The sequence below is a fragment of the Ranitomeya imitator genome, chromosome 5, assembly GCF_032444005.1.
Source record: "Ranitomeya imitator isolate aRanImi1 chromosome 5, aRanImi1.pri, whole genome shotgun sequence".
NCBI classification, from domain to species: domain Eukaryota; kingdom Metazoa; phylum Chordata; class Amphibia; order Anura; family Dendrobatidae; genus Ranitomeya; species Ranitomeya imitator.
In genome coordinates, this window is record NC_091286.1 from 453,959,773 (window position 1) to 453,976,708 (window position 16,936).

A 16,936-nucleotide genomic window follows, 5' to 3' on the forward strand; every position below is an offset into this window, starting at 1 on the left:
TTTAACATTGAGAGATAGAATAAAATCCAGATAATCACATTGTATAATATATATATATATATATATATATATATATATATATATACAGTGGTGTTCAAAAGTCCTGCATAGGATAAATTGATTGATTTTTCAAGTTTTAAACGTTTTCTGTCGAATATTTTCGATGCTAATATGACATATTATATATGGTTTTATTCAGAATACAATTTTGCATTCTTTCCCTGTAATATTTTTAGCTTTTGAAGCAGTTTTGCCTGAAATTATTGCAACAATATGGGAATTGAAAGCAGAACTAAACATTGTACAGCTTCAGATCCAAAATTAGCCAATCACAGATGAGGTTCTTGTGACCAATCATAACCGGGATATGGCAGCCAATCACATTGCATTACATTGCATCACATCTGCTGCTTTGTTTGTTTTATCTGTTGGTCTATCTAGTGAATCATACTGTAGAGTTTTATGATGGGAGCCTTCAGATTTTTGCCAGCGGAGGATCGGAGGATCGTGTGCGAGTTGTGGTGTTACATGAAGAGGATTATACTGGCCCCCAGATCGCAAGGAAGGTCGGCTGTAATCAGAGTACAGTCGTAAGAATTTTGCAGAAACATAAGCAGCTTGGAATCACCCAGGACAGGCCCAGATCTGGTCGGCCCAGAAAGTCAACTAAAAGGGAGGATAGAGTACTGATAAGAACATCCCTTGCCAATCGAAAGCTCACCTCTCCTCAGCTTCTGCGAGAATGGCAAGAAAAGTGCAATATTGAGGTAGCAACATCAACTGTTAGGAAGAGATGTTTGGAAGCAGGATTGAGAGGGTGCAAGTCCCAAAAGAAGCCATTGATGACAGCCATACAAAGACAAAGGCGAAAACTGTGGGCATTGAAATAGTTAAAATGGAGGAAGGAGGAGTGGGAAAAAGTGCTATTTAGTGATGAAAGCACTTTTTGCATCTTAGGAAATGTTGGCAAGTCTTATGTGAGAAGGTTCCCACATGAAGAGTACAAGCCAGAGTGTTTGAGCTCCTCTGTGAAACATCCGATGAAAGTAATGGTCTGGGGCTGTATGGCAGCCAATGGTGTTGGAAGGCTTCATATTGTGGAGGGTATGGTTAATGCAAAAAAATACATAGACATCCTTAATAAGAAAATGCTGCCTTTTGCTCAACAATCTGAATTAAATAAAAAATAATAAATCTTAAAAAGTAAAATTTAAGTCTGTGTGAACTTGCATTGGAAGTTAGTGAACGTAGAAACCTGTTCACCATTCTACACACTGTACTAGTGTAGGTATGGTTATGCTGTAAAAAAATTATCAAAAATGCACATACCATAACAATTTATACACTTGGGACATTCAAAAATGAGTATGGCATACAATGAGGGATTACAAAAACATATCTGTTCCACCAGTTTCACTGTAGAGATGCAGAAGTATGAAACATATAGTTTTCTTCACGCCTATGCAGGACTTTTGAACACCACTGTATATATATATATATACATGTATATATATATATATATATATATATATATATATATATGAATATATATATATATATATATATTTGCATTTTGCAGTGAGTAATAACTAGTTGATCCCTCTGGCAAACAAGACTTATTACTTGGTGGCAAAACCTTTGTTGGCAAGCACAGCAGTCAGACTCTTTTTTTTGGAGTTGATGATAAGTTTTGCGCATGTGTCAGAAGGAATTTTGGTCCGCTCCTCTTTGCAGATCATCTCTAAATCCTTAAGATTTTGAGGCTGTCGCTGGGCAACCCAGAGATTCAACTCCCTCCATAAAGGTACCGTCACACTCAGCAACTTTGCAAAGAGAACGACAACAATCCGTGGCATTGCAGCGTCCTGGATAGTGATCTCGTTGTGTTTGACACGTAGCAGCGATCTGGATCCCGCTGTGCCATCGCTGGTTGGAGCTAGAAGTCCAGAACTTTATTTCGTTGCCAGGTCGGCGTGTATCATCATGTTTAACATCAAAAGCAATGACGCCAGCAACGAGCATAGGGCCCCTAGATTTGTGTCGGATCGGTACACTCTGGCTGTTTGACATGGAGCTAACAACCAGCGAGAGCGAGAAGTGAGTCGCCGTTACGTCACTGGATCGCTCCTGCATCGTTCTGGAGTTGCTGTGTTTGACGCCTCTACAGCGACCTAAACAGCGACGCTCCAGCGATCTAGTTTAGGTCAACTTGTTGTCTATATCGCTGCAGCGTCGCTGAGTGTGACGGTACTTTAAGTTTTCCATGTGATTAAGGTCTGGAGACTGGCTAGGCCTCTCCATGACCTTAATGTGTCTCTTTTTTTAGCACTCCTTTGTTGCCTTGGCTGTAGGTTCTGGGTCATTGTCTTGCTGGAAGACCCACACGCAACCTATTTTTAACGTCCTGGTGGAGGGAAGGAGGTTGTCACTCAGGATTTTATTGTACATGGATCCATCCATTGTCCCATTGATGCGGTGAAGTAGTCATGTGCCCTTAGCAGAGAAACACCCAAAAACCGTAATGTTTCCACCTCCATGCTTGACAGTGCAGATGGTGTTCTTTGGGTCATAGGCAGCATTTCTCTTCCTCCAAACAAGGTGAGTTGAGTTAACCTCAATTTTTGTCTCATCTGACCACAGCACCTTCTCTCAATCACTCACAGAATCATCCAGGTGTTCATTGGCAATCTTCAGATGGGCTTGCACATGTGCCTTCTTGAGCAGGGGGACGTTGCGGGCACTGTAGGATTTTAAGCCTTTACGGCATAATGTGTTACCAATAGTGATGAGCGAGTATGCTCTCTACTCGAGTTTCTCCAAGCATGCTTGGGTGGCCTCCGAGTATTTCGACTTGCTCCGAAATTTAGTTTGTGTTTTGCAGCTGCATGATTTGTGGTTGCTAGACAGCTTGAATACATGTGGGGATTGCCTCATTTTCATGAGCTATTTACAGGTTATGACCACTTATAAAATGTGTTCAATGTGCTACCCATTGTGTTGGATTGTCAATGCAACCCTCTTCTCCCACTCTTGACACACTAAAATCACAGAAGAAATGCTAGCACAGACTTCCAGTATCCATTGTTTCAGGTGCTGCACATCTCGTATCTTCACAGCGTAGACAATTGACAATTGACAATTCTGTAAACTGAGGGTCCTGTTCCAATTTTTGTTTTGCCCATTCTACAAATTCAGCATGCCAATCTGGGTCATCCTCGTTGAGATGCTGCAGCAGCTGGATTTTGTAAGGGTGCCATTGGTGAGTAGCTAATATCCGCCTAAGGGATGTTCGACTGATGTCAGTCTCCAGTGACATGCGGCAAGTGCTGCACTGTGGGCTCTTGCTGAATGAAGCTAGGACAGCCACTGATGTTTCTTCATTAGTGCCAGTTTTCCTGCATCTGCATTTTGGCAAATCCAACACTGAACATGTTTAATGAAATTTGGCAAGCAGTTTGCTAACTGTAGCACGTGAGATGAGTGGTCTTGTAGGGTGTCTTGCATTGAAATCTGCTGTACTGACCCAGGTACTGCATTCACCAGACATCAACACGATTTCTATCCGCTCCTCACATGTTAACCTCTGTGACATGTTAATGGCTGTAAAGAAAGAGAAACTTGTAAATAACTCATGAAAGAATAAAGTAACGTTAAAACCAAGCACACCATTGTTTTTCTTGTGAATTTCTCAATAAGTTTGAGGCTTCACATGACCCTCTTCCCATTGAAAAAAATAAATTTGGATCCAATATGGCCAACTTCAAAATGGCCGCCATGGTCACCACCCATCTGGAAAAGTTTTCCCCCTCCCATTTACTAATGTGCCACAAACAAGAAGTTGATATCACCAACCATTCCCATTTTATTTAGGTGCATCCATATAAATATCCCACCCTGTAGAATGACTATAACAGCACTCAAGCATGGTCGCATTTTTACCTTATCTACTCCTTTCTGTGATGTGAGAGTCAGAGCTCACTCACCTATTCTGTCAAAATATGGCTTGCTGAAAAACAACCACCCAGCACATCACTTATAATTACCAGTCTCCACAGTGCTACACACCATTGGTCTTCCCCATGACGCACGTGATAAATAGACGTGAACAGACATGATGAAGATAGTGGAGGGCCACATGGAGGGCATCGTGAGCCACATGTGGCCCATGGGCCACAAGTTGTGCACCTCTGCTATAAAACAAAGATTTATAGTCTAAAAATATTATTCTTTTCAGGGAAAAAAAACTTTCATATCCATAGACTTTCCAGGGATATCTGATGTAATTTTTTTTCCCAAAAACGTATAAGATTGTTAAGCAGTTTATCTCTTTATTTTATATCCAGCTCTGGACCTCGTTTTTTTTTTAGATTAATAGTTTCTTTAATTTTTAAATCAAATAATGTATTTACTTTATTTGAATAATAGGTAAGTTTCCTCTAGATGGCACATGCCAGTTGACCTACATCTGCATTCTTGACACCTGTTGCTCAGTTTGACACTGTGTACTCAGAGTGGGAAAAAAAACAGTTGTAACTTATCACAACTGATTAAGGTGAGAATCTTTCTTTCTATTTACGTTGTTTTAACCCCTTAAGAACAAAGCAATTTTCCCTTAAGGCTGTGTGCACACATTGCTGATTTTTCACGTTTTTTTACACGAGTTTTCGCTATAAAAATGCTATAAAACCGCAAAAAAAGCATACATTATGCATCCCATCATTTATTATTATTATTATTATTATTATTTATTGTTATAGCGCCATTTATTCCATGGCGCTTTACATGTGAGGAGGGGTATACATAATAAAAACAAGTACAATAATCTTAAACAATACAAATCATCATAACTGGTACAGGAGGAGTGAGGACCCTGCCCGCGAAGGCTCACAAACTACAAAGGATGGGCGAGAATACAGTAGGTGAGGATACAGCTGGTCATGCAGCGGTTTCGTCAATCGGGGGTTACTGCAGGTTGTAGGCTTGCCGGAAGAGGTGGGTATTCAGGTTCTTTTTGAAGGTTTCGATGGTAGGCGAGAGTCTGATGTGTTGTGGTAGAGGGTTCCAGAGTAGGGGTGATACGCGAGAGAAATCTTATATACTGATTGTGGGAAGAGGAGATAAGAGGGGAGTAGAGAAGGAGGTCTTTTGAGGATCGGAGGTTGCGTGTAGGTAAGTACCGGGAGACGAGGTCACAGATGTATGGAGGAGACAGGTTGTGGATGGCTTTGTACGTCATGGTTAGGGTTTTGTAGTGGAGTCTCTGGGCAATGGGGAGCCAGTGAAGGGATTGACAGAGGGGAGAGGCCGGGGAATAGCGGGGGGGACAGGTGGATTAGTCGGGCAGCAGAGTTTAGACTAGATTGTAGGGGTGCGAGAGTGTTAGAGGGGAGGCCACAGAGCAGGAGGTTTCAGTAGTCAAGGTGAGAGATGATGAGGGCGTGGACTAGGGTTTTTGCAGATTCTTCGTTGAGGAATGTACGGATTCATTAAATATTTTTGATTTGAAGTCGGCAGGAAGTGGAAAGGGCTTGCGATTGTTGGAAGAGGAGATAAGAGGGGAGCAGAGGAGGAGATCTTGTGAGGATCGGAGGTTGCGTGCAGGTAAGTACCGGTAGACGAGGTCACGGATGTATGGAGGAGACAGGTCGTGGATGGCCTTGTATGTCATGGTTAGGGTTTTGTACTGGAGTCTCTGGGCAATGGGGAGCCAGTGAAGGGATTGACAGAGCGGAGAGGTCGGGGAATAGCGGGGGGACAGGTGGATTAGTCAGGCAGCAGAGATTAGAATAGATTGGAGGGGTGCGAGAGTGTTCGAGGGAAGGTCACAGAGCAGGAGGTTGCAGAAGGCGAGAGATGATGTGGGCATGGACTAGGGTTTTTGCAGACTCTTGGTTTAGGAATGTACCTCTCAATGAAATATTTTTGATTTGAAGGCGGCAGGAGGTGGAGAGGGCTTGGATAAGTGGTTTGAAGGAGAGATCAGCGTCAAGGATTACTCCGAGGCAGCGAGCTTGTGGGACTGGGGAGAGTGGGCAGCCATGCACTGTAATGGATAGGTTCATTGGGGGGGGTCGCGTGAGATGGGGAAAGATGATGAATTCTGTTTTGTCCATGTTAAGTTTCAGAAATCTAGCAGAGAAGAAGGATGAAATAGTGGACAGACATTGAGGGATTCTGGTTAGTAGGGAGGTGATGTCTGGTCCAGAGATTAAGAGCAAGCGACACTACTCTGTCCTCCTCCTCCTCGACCTGTCGGCTACCTTTGACACAGTGGACCATTCCCTATTACTACAGACCCTCTCATCCCTTGGCATCACAGACTTGACCCTATCCTGGATCTCATCATACTTATCAGACCGGACATTCAGCGTCTCCCACTCACACACCACCTCCTCACCTCGCCCCCTATCTGTCGGAGACCCACAAGGTTCAGTCCTTGGTCCCCTGCTCTTCTCCATTTACACATTTGGCCTGGGACAGCTCATAGAATCTCATGGTTTTCACTATCACCTCTATGTTGATGTAGATCTGTGTGTCATCAGAGCACTCGATCTGCGCACGCGCGGCCCCAGGAAGATGGCCCCCCCACCGATGACAGGGGCAATAGCGCAGAACGCACGCTTTTGCTTCTCGTGCGCGCAGGGGATTCGGAACTCTGGACATGCGCACACCACTACGCCACCAACGGAAAGCTGGGGAAGAAAAGAGCGATGTCACCACGCCCACCCGACCTGACTAGCCTGATTGACAGGCGAAAACGGCGACTTTGGTAATGTATTTCTCAGCATAGGTGTGGAATCGGGGTACACTACATACAGTATAGTAACACACAGCGCAGGCCCTATTTAACAGTATTTATATCTCAATCTCAAAAAACGGGGTGACAGGTTCCCTTTAAATAGTTTACAATCGGGAGCACGATGCTAATGCTACCACCCCAACTGTAAACCACTGTGTAATGAATGAAAAGCTGCCGGCGCAGCCTCCCCACCTGACTGGTCATGAACTCATTAGTGTGGGAAAGTTTCTGAACATTTTCCCATGCTGTCAGTTCACCGCGGGTCAGGCAGGGAGTCAGCACAGCGTAAGTGACAAAAACAAAAATAAGTACACATATTTGATATTGCCGTTTCTGGAACAACCTGTTCTATAAAACTGTCAAGCTATTTAACCCCTTCTGTGAACACCATAATAAATAAATACAAATGTGGCAAAAACTATGCTTATTCAACATACCACCATAAATAAAATGAAATAAAAAGACAAATGTAAATATAAATGGAATAGCTGAAATTGTCATCTTGTCCCGCAAATAACATGCACATGCAGAAAAAAAAAAAGCTATATCTGTCAAAGTATTGCGATGCATAAACAATTATTTTTTCTATATAATTATTTTTATTATGCAAAACTAGCATGACATAAAAAAATAATATAAATGTGTAATCATACGGAACAGAAGAATAAAGTTTCCTTATTACTCTTACCACATGGTGAACTACAATAAAAAAAAAATCCAGAATTTTTTTTTCATTCTGCCTCTCAGAAATCTAATATGAAGTGATCAAAAAATTGCAGTTGCCTGAAAATGTTGCCAATGAAAACGTCAGTACATCTCTTAAAAAACAAGACCTCACTTGACTCTGTCATCAGAAATCTATAAATATTCTAGCTCTCAAAATATGACAATGCAAAAACTTTTTTTGTACAAAGAAGCACTTTTTAGTATTTGATCATAGTCAAAAGAAAAAAAATAAATATAAATCTATAAATCTGTAATCACTGTAATTGTACCGACTTGAAAAATAAAGCCATCTAATCACTTATTCTGCATGAGAATAAATCTAATTTTGACCTACTGTTTATTTGTTTACTCTGCCTCTCAAGGTTCACAGTAAGGGCTCTCTCACATCAGAGAATAAATCAGATGAGCAAAATCGTTTAAAAATTGGATTGAAATTGAACCAATGGTATTGAATGATTAAGCGCTCATCTTCAATTTTTTTTCAGCTCCGATCGGATTGAAATTAGATTGAGAAAAATCACAGCATTATGTGAGTAGATGTGAAAATCATATCACATTCGCCAATGTAAGTCAATGGATGTGATTTTAAAATCAGACAAAACATGGACAAGATGAATGTCAAGTGATTTTCTTGCCAATTTCTCCAATGAGCCAGGAAATTGCATCAGCACATTGCAGGAAGCCTTAAGCATCCAGGCATCCTATAAAGAAAACCTCATAAACACTCCTCCTCAGACATCAGGAGCATGCCACCACACATTAATGTTGAGATACTTATCATCCTGATTTAGGAGTGGCAAGAGCTGTGGGACAAATGTGATGACAGCTATCAGGACCATAGCTGTTGAGATGCATCCTGGACATACATCTGTCGCCAGTTGTATCCAAACTATGAGGAGAGCTCACGTGAGGAGCAAGCAACAATGAGTAAGTACACCATAATTCATAAAGTCATGTTTCTGTATGTCCAAAACAAACTATGTCAATACGCTGAGTTTGTTAGCAAGCAGGATGTATGATGTAACAAATTTCTGCTGTGTTAATTTATACATAGACATCATTCATCTTTACTATTTAATTTAGACAGAGACATAATCTTAAAAATAAATCAGAAAATCACATTGTATGAGTGTTACATAATTAGTTTGCATTTTATTGCGTGAAATAAGTATTTCATCACCTACTAACCAGCAAGAATTCTGTCTCTAACAGATCTGTTCGTTTTTCTTTAAGAAGCCCTCATAGTTTGCACTTATTACCTGTATTAATTTCCTCTGTTTGAACTCATTACCTGTATAAAACACATCTGTTCACACACTCAATCACACTCCAACTAAGTCTGAGATGGCCTACAGGTCAATAGGCAATCAGCTTTGGTGAGAAGGTAACAACTGTTTGTGCAATTATTAGAAAATGGAAAAAAACACGAAAGTCAATCTTTCTCGGTCTGGGTCTCCATGCAAGTTCTTGCCTCATGGGGTAAGGAATATTCTGAGAAAGGTCAGGAGTCAAGCCAGAAATACAAGGAAGGACCTGGTCAATGACCTGAATAGAGCTATGACCACAGTCTCAAACATTATCGTTAGTAACATACTACGCCTTCATGAGTTAAAATCCCTCAGGGCACACACGATCACTCCAGCACATGTCCAGGCCCATTTGAAATTTGCCAATGATCATCTGGATGATCCAAAGGAGGGATGGGAAAAGGTCATGTGGTCAGATGAGTCGAAAATAGAACGTTTAGGTATCAACTCCACATGCCATATTTGGAGAAAGAAGAAGTATGCATACAACCCCAAGAACACCACCCCAACCACGAAACATTGTGGGGGAAACATCATGCTTTGGAGGTTATTTCTGCGCAGGGGACGACTGAGCCATATTGAAGGGAGTATGGAAAGGGTCATGTAGCGTGAGAGTTTGGCCAGCAACCTCCTTCCCTCAGTAAGAACTGTGGTAGAGCGGCTCACTCGGCTAGACACAGAGGTATAACCGGAACACTGTCTCTTTAAGAAAATGCTTGGTTTATTGAAGACAGCACAAACTAAGCTTGGGAAAAAAAGATGTCCCTCTGGGCAAAACAGCAAAACAAAAAGAAACAAAGTCCTTTTCCTAGCGGGGATCAGTGTTATGAACAGGTAATTCAGAACCACAATGGACATAGAAGTTCAGAGCACACAAAGTGACCTGACAATTACCAAAAACAAAGGACGAGCTCTGAGACGTGGAAACTCTGCTGACCGCAATCCCTAATCCTATCAAACCACACTAGAGGTAGCCGTGGATTGCTCCTAACGCTCCCTATGCAACTCGGCACAGCCTGAGAAACTAACTAGCCCTGAAGACAGAAAAATAAGCCTACCTTGCCTCAGAGAAATTCCCCAAAGGAAAACGCAGCCCCCCACATATAATGACTGTGAGTAAGATGAAAATACAAACACAGAGATGAAATAGAATTAGCAAAGTGAGGCCCGACTTACTGAATAGACCGAGGATAGGAAAGATAGCTTTAAGGTCAACACAAAAACCTACAAACAACCACGCAGAGGGGCAAAAAGACCCTCCGCACCGACTAACGGTACGGAGGTGCTCCCTCTGCATCTCAGAGCTTCCAGCAAGCAAGAAAAACCAATAAAGCAAGCTGGACAGAAAAAATAGCAAACAAAAATAACACAAGCAAAACTTAGCTTATGCAGGATAGTCAGGCCACAAGAACGATCCAGGAGGAAGCAAGACCAACACTAGAACATTGACTGGAGGCCAGGATCAAAGCACCAGGTGGAGTTAAATAGAGCAGCACCTAACGACTTAACCTCATCACCTGAGGAAGGAAACTCAGAAGCCGCAGTACCACTCTCATCCACCAAAGGAAGCTCATAGACAGAACCAGCCGAAGTACCACTCTCGACCACAGGAGGGAGTTTGGCCACAGAATTCACAACAGATCAGCCTGCTCACAGGCAGCAATGTCCATGGTTCAGATTTAGCACACACTTTCCTAAAGTGTTCCCTCTCCAGGCACACACTGAACACTGAATGCTTTGGCAGTCAGACATTTAAGCCCAGACCATGTGACTGTTCCATCATGTGACTGATCGCATGATCTCGACATCACACAGGTCCTGTCAAGACTCTGCACGTGGAGATATGGTGGACATTCTCCCACAAGCTCTATGAATGTCCAGTAAAACCAGCCCATAATATCACTTTCATTTAACTCTCCCAACACGTAGTGTGCTGGAAGAAACTATTCTGGTTTTACATCACTGACGTCATTATGCGCAGTGACATATACAGTATCTCTCCTCTATCACTTCACCAGTGGCTCTGTCACAGAATATTGAAGATCAGTCATTGCTAGTCTTCAAGCATGAAAATGACCCAAAACACTTATCCAGCAAAATCTGGGGTGAGACTTAGCTCCCAATGGACACAAGGTGTTACTCCAGGACAGACCTCGAATGTAAGGCAGCTGACCCCCGAAGGACAAGTAGCTGGAACTGCTCAGCAGGAAAGTACAGCTGATACCGATAGGCATGGCAGGAACACGGTTATCACAGATGCAGATGGGTATGGCTGGTGTACAGATAGGCAATGGCAGATGTGGACTGTTTCGGCTGATATACAGACTGATGCGGTCGTTACTGGTGTATCCAGCTGATTTACAGACTGGCACAGCAGGTGCAAGTGGGTCTAGCTAATATATAGACTGGCATGGCTGGTGCAGGTGGGTCTGGCTGATATACAGACTGGCACTGCTGGTGCAGATTGGTCTGGCTGATATACAGACTAGCACTGCAGGTGCAGGCAGTTCTGACCGATGTACAGACCGGCACAGCCAGTGCAGGTGCGACCAGCTGATTTATAGACTGGCACAACAGGTGCTGACGAGACGGGCTGAAATACAGACTAACAAGTCAGATACTGCGACAGAGCTTTGGGATGGACAGACACTAGAGGAACTAGTGAGAAGAAGCGGATAGGGACCTGAAAACTAGCAATTGTGTTGATGAAGTAAGGCACAGGCATCTCTATACAGGTGGAAGTACCTTAAATAGTGTCTCCCAGCCAGGATGGCATGCATAGCTCCTTTAGGAAGCAGGGAGCGCACGCTCACTCCCTAAACACAGTGTCCAGGGATTTCCGTACCCTGTGTGCATCTCTTGGGCCACAGTGGTGAGTGAGTCTGCGTCCCTACTGGAAGAGAGGGGCAGCGTGCAGGGATGCCGGCTCTACAATAAGTAAAATGTAGATATTGAGTAAACTCACAGAAGCATGACTAATAATGAAAAGACAAAGTTATAATCATCCCAAAAGAGAGATATATATAGTCACTTATCAATAGGACTGAAACATGTAATAAATCACTTATCCATGAACTTGCGTAAATATGATGGACACAATAACCTTTGATTTTTTGCACGAAGCACTATGAATAGATGGGAATCCTGCAAATGCCCATCAGATGTTAGTTACATAGGACTATCCATATAAACCATAAATCACATTCGGCAGCAAGCTACGAAGGAAATGAATAGGAATAATAACTTGTGGTCCAGAGAACCGAGTGTGGCGCACACCCCAAAGTGCGTTTTGGAATTATCCTTCATTCCCCTAACTCATTTTCACTGCTTGTTGTTAAACAATGTTTTACTTCAATGTAAGAATCAGCAATGGCCCCATATTGTAATGTTTGTATACTCTTTTTCTTCCTTCCCTGCCCAAGAACTGTGGTATGATCAGACCATGTTCTTGTACGGTCTGACAGCCATTTCACAGCACATAGCAGGGACACGTTTATAAGATTATCTCAGCACAAGAACATTTAATTTAAATACATCCAATTGTGAAACTTATTACTATTCCGAGATCTATTGATTAAAATTAACTTGTATTCATGGGAAAACCCCTTTAATGTGGAGTGGTGGCAGGACATCTTAAGTGGGATCAACTAAACCTTCCGCAACTATGTTCTTGAGTCCAGGTTGCAAAAATGTTTTCATTGGCCAACTTTTTTGGCTCCAGTGATGAGTCCTATCCTGGCTGTCCCATTCACACAAAAAGAATGAGCACTCTGTGTATACTCCTTGCTACCCAAGGAGCAAAGAGAGAACTTTCAGATCACCACTAGAGATGAGCAGACCCGCGAATTATCGAGTTCATCGGGTTCAGCAGAACTAGAGTTAAAAGTTTGGTTTGGTATACGAACTTGACCCCTAACCCAATAGAAGTCAATGGGAACCTCAACTACTGTGCTTTAATAAGGCTGTAAAATAGTCATAGTAATAGCTAGGGGGTTGTAAAAGGAAGGTGAATAGGTGTAAGTGCAGGACAAGTGCCCGGCAAACAAATTTGGTTTTGGAAATGACTTAAAATAACAGAATTAAAAAAATAGAAAAAAATATAATCTTGAACCAGGAGGGAGAGGGCCAAGTGGAGGGGGACGTTAAGGAGGAGTTGAATATGGTTGTGTAGGTGGAAGAGGTGTAGGAGGAGGAGGTATCCAACACTGTTTTTGTGTTGTTTTTGTTGTTTTTTGGGGGACTAAACAGGCAGTGTAATAACCTGGCTGCCAGGGGCTGACTGGCAAATTTTGGCCTGGGGGGCAAGCACACAGCAGTGGCCCATGAGGAGCGGCTCATCCTTAAAGGGGTTGTTGGATCTTATGCTACATGTCTACAGTCATTATGTGAATCCTCATATCGTGCGCACTGTGCGCTGTGAAGATTCTCTGGTGCCGGCAACAGGAGGTCTTGTGACCACAATCATGCAATATATATATTCCCAGACACATTTCGACTAGACTGTTTTGGGCCTTGTTCAATACAGTTGCATTCGCCATGCAAGTCTTGTCGGCATGTGACCACATGTATGCAAATCACAAACTTGCAGCCAGACACACGCCAAATAACCACAGCACTGCGAGCAATGTGAGATGCACAAGTCTGCAGTCACATAGAATGACACAGAGTGAATGCACCAATGACACACACACACACGCACAGCCCCACTATATAATGACAGACACACGCACAGCCCCACTGCATAATGACACACACGCACAGCCCCACTGTATAATGACACACACGCACAGCCCTACTGTGTAATGACACACATGCACAGCCCCACTGTATAATGACACACGTGCACAGCCCCACTGTATAATGTCACACACGCACAGCCCTACTGTATAATGACACACACACAGCCCCACTGTATAATGACGCACAGCCCCACTGTATAATGACACACACACACAACCGCACTGTGTAATGACAGGCACACGCACAGCCCCACTGTATAATGACACATACGCACAGCCATACTGTATGACACACGCACGGCGCCACTGTAAAATGACACACACGTACAGTCCCACTGTGTAATGACACACATACGCACAGCCCCACTATATAATGACATACACGCACGCAGCTCACACACATGCATGCAGCTCACACACACGCAGCTCACACACACGCAGCTCACACACGCAGCACACACGCAGCACACACACACACAAATGCAGCTCACACACACACGCAGCATCACACATACACATGCAGCATCACACATGCAGCTCTGACACAAATGCATCACACACGCAGCCATCACACACACGCAACTCTGACACAAACACATCACACACACGCAGCCATCACACACACGCAGCCATCACACACGCAGCCATCACACATGCAGCCACACACATATGCAGCCATCACACATATGCAGCCATCACATACACAACACACCAGATACCAGGCTCATACACACATCACACAATCTCCTCTGTGGTGCAGGGGTGGCTGATGTCCATGTGCAGCTCTTCAGTTTCTCCTGCTCACAGCTCTGCACTGTCCGGGCACCTCCCCGTCTCTCCTTCTCTGCCGGGATAGCAGATAAGAGCAGGAGAAGCCGGAGCTCCGAGCACACACAGGAGGTATGCTGAGTCGCTGACCTTTCATCTTGATTGCTGCTGGCTCTCTCCCTCAGAGTGGCAGTGCCGCACAGGAGCCTGCTCATCACATACCCCTGCAGCCTGCATGTCGGCTGCTGGCGGGATGACGCCACCGCGCACTACAGGTGGCGCTATGTATTGCAAATTTTGCAACCACTGCTACTGCTAGTCCTCCAGCGGCCCTGTGCAGCTGCTTAGGCACCGGCCCGGGGGGCATATGCATTCCTGCCACCTGGGCCAGTCCGCGCCTGCTGGCTGCTGGCCACTCATGATGGGTAAGGTGCTGGCACAGGAGAAAGACTAATAAGAACAGGGAACATTCACAACATTATCAGGCCAGACATTCAAACTGGAGGATGGGTTCCTGTATCATCAGCGATCAGGTACACAAATGTCCAGCCAGGGGATAGTTTTGGAGGAGAATAAGAAGCTACCGTGTTCACAGCATGGTGGCACTCACAGCAGCTTACGGGTATTACTGGAGTGTGGCTGGAGGAATACAGGTAATGCAGGCAATACAGAGGAACCAGTCGACAGACCTCCCACCTAAGACAGATTTTCATTGACTCTGGGTAGCCTGGCACATCTGAGGCAATAGATGCTGCTGTGTCTGCGCAATGACCACTGAGTTGCCTGGATTGTTACAAGTGCTGATTAGGGGTGACCACCCTGCTGGATCCCATTACAAGAACAATGTGCCATCCTTACTTCTGTCACTAAAGCAAGATCAGAAAATGCTACAATAGAAGTGCATGCTGGTAGACGCACTACTGACAACGTGCTCACATGACAGTGGGGGCTCAGTGGAAGCATAAAGGTACCGTCACACTTAGCGACGCTGCAGCGATACCGAGAACGATCCGGATCGCTGCAGCGTCGCTGTTTGGTCGCTGGAGAGCTGTCACACAGACAGCTCTCCAGCGACCAACGATGCCGGTAACCAGGGTAAACATCGGGTAACTAAGCGCAGGGCCGCGCATAGTAACCCGATGTTTACCCTGGTTACCATCCTAAAAGTAAAAAAACAAACACTACATACTTACCTACAGCCGTCTGTCCTTCAGCGCTGTGCTCTGCACTCCTCCTGTACTGTCTGTGTGAGCACAGCGGCCGGAAAGCAGAGCGGTGACGTCACCGCTCTGCTTTCCGGCTGACCGACGCTCACAGCCAGTACAGGAGGAGAGCAGAGCACAGCGCTGGAGGACAGACGGCTGTAGGTAAGTATGTAGTGTTTGTTTTTTTACTTTTAGGATGGTAACCAGGGTAAACATCGGGTTACTAAGCGCGGCCCTGCGCTTAGTTACCCGATGTTTACCCTGGTTACCAGTGAAGACATCGCTGAATCGGTGTCACACACGCCGATTCAGCGATGTCTGCGGGGAGTCCAGCGACCAAATAAAGTTCTGGACTTTCTTCCCCAACCAGCGACAGCACAGCAGGGGCCTGGACGATATCGCTAGCGAGGACGCTGCAACGTCACGGATCGCTAGCGATATCGTCTAGTGTGACGGTACCTTAAGACAAAGGAGGAGGAAGTTGCCAACACAGCTGGGGCACTGGCACCATCTCAGAAGGGATGGCTATTAAGAAAGAAATGTGGAAAACCTTACTCAGTACATTGCAAAATCCAGCAACACCATCTAATACAGTATTTATTTTGGTACAGTACATACAGATGTTTTTTGGTAAATTAAAGCATGCTTTTTAGACACAGTACACACAAAGGCTTTGTGGTAAAGTAGATTTTTTGGCACAGTAGTCCCAGAGGCTTTTTGGTAAAGTTGAAACAGAGGCTTTTTGGCACAGTACAAACAGAGGCTTTTTGCACACATACACAGAGGCTATTTTTGTAAAGTTGAAACAGAGACTTTTTGGCTCAGCATACACGGGGGCATTTTGATAAAGTTGAAGCAGAGGCTTTTTGGCACAGCACTCACACAGAGGCTTTTTGGCACAGAGCTCCCAGAGGCTTTTTGGTAACGTAGAAACAGAGGCTTTTTGGCATAGAATATACAGATGCTTTTTGGTACAGTACTCCCAGAGGCTTTTTGGCACAGTGCAAACATGTTTTTGGCACAGTGCAAACAGAGGCTTTTTGGTAAAGTAGAAACAAAGGCTTTTGGCACAGTACTCTCATAGGCTTTTTGGTAAAGTTGAAACAGAGACTTTTTGGCTGAGTATACAAAGAGGCTTTTTGTAAAGTAGAAACAGGGGCTTTTGGTACAGTACTCTCAGAAGCTTTTAGGTACAGTACAAACAGGGGCTTTTTGGCACAGTACTGAGTTCCAAAGGCTTTTTGATAAAGTAGAAACAGAGGCTTTTTTGCACAGTATTCCCAGAGGCTTTTGGTAAAGTAGAAACAGAGGCTTTTTGGTACAGTATAAACGGAGACTTTTTGCCCCACAAATGTGAAAGAGATGGCTACATACTAAAATTTTTTGTTAGAC